Genomic DNA, 4,264 nt, shown 5'->3' on the forward strand with positions numbered 1-4,264 from the left:
AAATCTAATAAATACTATATTTATACTATCTAAATCTAATAAATACTACTATTTATACTATCTAAATCTAATAAATACTATCGGGCATCTGAATTTAATAAATGCTACGTATTCACAAGATTGAAGTCAAAATGTTTCGTAAAGTAATGGGTCAATACTCTTTAGTGAATCGATGCAAGAAAAAGTTACATAATTGTGCTTGATAAAATAGTAGAGAGAACATTAATTCTAAGCGTGCCGAATTACTGTTCTCTCGAAACAAAAAGAGATTCGAGATATTTTTTCAAATGACGAATAGGTGCACTTATAGGTAAAAATGGAACACCCTGTATATCTATGTATGTGCACGTGCATAAATCCGAAATTCTAGCATGCAGCTGCTGATAATGGATGAAAACTCTGTTTCACGCAGTTATCTCGACAAGTTTCGTCGCGAATTGGCCGCAACATTTCTCGAGTTTCGCGAAAGTTGTTCGAAAATTTCGAAAAGCAAAAATAAAGGGTAAGAGAAAGAAATTTATCGACGTAAAAGTAAAAAGTTCTCAGGAACGAAGGAGAGAAAAGCTAGGAAGGTGAGGAAAGGGGAGAAACATAGTTTGAAAAGTAGGAAAGTAGAAAAGGTGGTTCGAACGACTAGTTTTTGGAAGTTGGCGCGCGCGCGCGCGAGGGTATCCGTGACAGGAAGATGGCTGCTTGGATGGTTGCGGATTCTAATTGGACCAATTGGTAAGATAAGGTCTTCAATTTGAGCGGAACGGACATGGCGAGGAGTCACGAACCGGGCTCGACAGGGCCGGATGCAATTAAAAGGTGGAGACGTTATGGCACGAGGCACCGTGTCCTGAAATTACGCTCATCGTAGCCGCGGCCGTTTTATTCCCGCGAATAACAACGAAAATCAACCTAAGAAAGCATGGAATGGTACGATCGATTCTGAAAAATCGAAAGATACTTTTGACTATATATATATATATATATATATATATATATATATATATAAAAGAGAGAGAAGAATGATATAAGCCGTCTTTCTTTTGTTGCTTTAACTAGTTTAAATACATTAATTGTGTAAAAAACACTATACAAAAAAAATAGTATGATATAAGTCGTCTTTTCTACTTTTTTTTTCTTTTTTGGAAGTGGTATAAATCCAATTATGAAAAGGAAATTTATTATATATTTATTTATAACAACGAATTCAGTGTTGTACAATGTCTTCATAAATTCGTCAAAAGAATTTCCAACTGTTAAATGTTAAATAATTATGTACTTAATAATTTATGTATAATACAAGTAATACACAATAATTACACACATAATTACAACTACGTTATAGTTATAATTATGTATGTAATTTATTATGTATAATTATGTATGTAATGTATTATGTATACTGTCTGAATTTATTATGTACAATGTTTGTTGTATGTATTATGTCTTTTGTTGGTTCAAATCTCTCATTGTGCAAATAAATGATACCATTTTCAAAAAGAATAAAAAACGGCTTGTACGCGTGATACACGCGCCAGAAACGGCGAATCGGGGAACGAGTTTGCAAAGATGGCGGCGAACGAATTTGCAAAGATGGCGGCGAACGATCCACGACTTTCTAACCTCAAATTTCCTGCCACGCAGTCAATTTGTCCGCGCTATATGGAGATGTGTGTGTATCTCTACGAAATTTAACAATTATGTACGATTCAAATCGATTTGACGCAGAACGAGGGGAGAGGCGCGTGTAATAATGCGGCGTAAAATCAGGCGTATCCGCCGTTTGACGGTCGATCATTCGCGTGGAAATTAACCGGCGAAATTGCCGTTTGTCGCGATAATACGGTCCGTGCGCTCCCAAAGAGAGACGCCGCCGATGCGAGATAAATATTTGGCGTTGCGCCGAAAGCCCGTCTCTCCGTCTCTCTCGCCCCTTTCGAGAGAGGAGGGGCGTTTCTCTCGCTGTTTCGCGACTTCGCTCGCCAGAATCAACCGATCGAAACCAGAGGGTAGAACGGCTCTGCGGTTTTTCCCTCCGCACTGGTCGCTAACTTCTGGTCTTTCTTTCGCCACCCAACGTCGTCGACTGATTTTTGTTTTTTTGTTTTTTTTTTTCAGTCACGATTGGCTTCGACCGTGTCTGTTCAGTATAACTTTCTTCCCATCCAACGAAACATCAAAACTAACTTCATTCGATTTTAAATTAAATTCAAGTTCAAACGCAGGCTCAATTTTTTTTCTTTTTTTTTCACTTGTGTTCTGAAAATTCAAATTTCGTTCAAAAAAGGATAAATTGGAGAAGTAAAGGGATTACGGATTTATTTTGGTAGAAGGTGATGTTTTTGAACTCGTTTCTAACATTCGGCTTCATTCGTTCTCGTTCGCGAGACTTTCGTACCGAGAGATCGCGCGAGTAATTTAATTGGAGATACAATCGCGTCGGATATAATGAGAGAAACGTCCGCCCGATAGAAAGAAGTTCGAAGCGAATTGTCTCTCACGCGATTATCCTTGTCGTCGATTGCCGCGAGCAATCGGAACTACCAATTGATATCTCGATTTCAAAACAACGAGAGCAACGAGACTGGCCGAGTTTAGCACAGCAGACGTTTCCTGGTAAACGCGTTTCGTCAAGAAGTCTCTCGAGTTCTTTTCTTATTCTCATCATCTGAATAGCCCGTCTATATTCCTAATCTTCCCGACAGTAAATCAAGCAGAGCTAATCGAATCGTCCGAGACGAGACATTTTAAAACTGAAACCAGAGTTCGTTCTCGAATCTCGAAAGCGTACAGAATGCAACTCGATTGGCTGTGAATCTTTTTCGGCAAAAAAAAAAAGAGAGAGCCAGTGTTTGAAGAACTAGTCGGTCGAGTTGATTTGAAAAAAGGCGCCGAAATCTCTCGAAGCCCTCGACGCCTTCTGCGCGAGAAAAGTTTCCGTGTCGGGCCGGAACTAGAACGAACTTTCGATGATTAATTAATCTTACTTCGCCGCTGTCAGCGGATGTCAGCGTTTCCGACGAGATTGTTCGTATCTGGTGCGTGCCTTGTCTCTCCGAAAAGATGCATGCGGGCCTCCCTGCTTGATTTATAGTGTCCGAGCAGTGTCGATAAAGCTCGCTCGCCTGTAATTCGCGCAAACGAATTCTAACTTCAAGTTATTCCTGAAACGAATCTCCGCGTTAATTGAGAGGAGCAGAGAAAAGTAAGTTTCTTCTCTAACATTTATCAAATAAAATGTTATCAAACTTCTTATTTCATTAAATTAATTGTTTGTTTATTTCATAATACAGCTGTGATATTATACTATAATGTATCGTACTGTTATATTTGTCGTACTGTTGGATGGCCTGACAATATTAACTCAGTGCTACCACGGAGACACCCAAAATCATAAAGTCGCTGTTAGCGTTAAATGATGAAGAAACATTTTTGCCATTTTTCAAAAGAACTATTCGAACTACCATTCATTTGCTATGATTTTACCTTCGCGACCAGTGGAACGCAATGCAGAGGAAAGAAAAAAATGTTGACCTTGAAATTCCCACCCTGTAAAAGTACCTTTAAAAATAAAAAATGCCTGTTCACGCGCGTGGTTTGGGTTTGTATTGAAAGGAGAGTAATTTGGGGGAGGAAGCTTCTATATGACACGAAATCTCAACAGCGCTGCGTGGCGCTAAAAAAACAGTTAAATATCTTCGCATAAAAAAAAAAGGCTGCCGGATCTGCTCGCTCCCTGTCTTTTTCATTTTGTCGTAGCGTGCCGCGTCGCGATCGTGAAATCCAGCGTGTAAAGTCGAGAGCGCCGGTAATTCAACCGTCCGTTCCGGGACCAACTCCATCAGCGGTTACTCCGGGGCACAAGCCGGGTGCACCAGCCGTATAACGGGCCGTTATTCAACCGTGGCCGACGTGGCGTAATGAATTCCAAGTTGGTCGAGAATCGAGAACGGTAGAACCTCGGTTCCGCTTATTCCACAGTGTCTCGATTATGCGTCTTTTCAGTGTTTCGCTTGGTCGTTGCGATCGAGACAGCTCCTGGGGTCACTTGACTCGAGAAGCTGGCGATAAGTCGACTTTTCTCGTCGAAATGGTACGTTTACCATTGTAACGCTATAACAATACTGTAATTTATTTTCATCGCTATTATAATACTGTAAAATTATTTTTAATATATTATTGTACGATGTGTTTACAGTCAGTCATATGTTATATTTATTTTTATTTATAATTATATTAACTATAATAATATAATATTCTATAATAATATAGT

The 4,264-nt window shown here is 39.4% G+C and overlaps 1 protein-coding gene across 1 annotated transcript in view; it reads left to right on the top strand.

Moving 5' to 3' along the window:
* LOC122530477 (heparan sulfate glucosamine 3-O-sulfotransferase 5) overlaps positions 1 to 4,264 on the top strand; it is an 11,852-nt gene that overhangs the window by 884 nt on the left and 6,704 nt on the right. The window lies entirely within an intron of this gene.

This window comes from Frieseomelitta varia, unplaced genomic scaffold (genome assembly GCF_011392965.1).
Source record: "Frieseomelitta varia isolate USP_RPSP 00005682 unplaced genomic scaffold, Fvar_1.2 scaffold_345, whole genome shotgun sequence".
Taxonomy (NCBI): domain Eukaryota; kingdom Metazoa; phylum Arthropoda; class Insecta; order Hymenoptera; family Apidae; genus Frieseomelitta; species Frieseomelitta varia.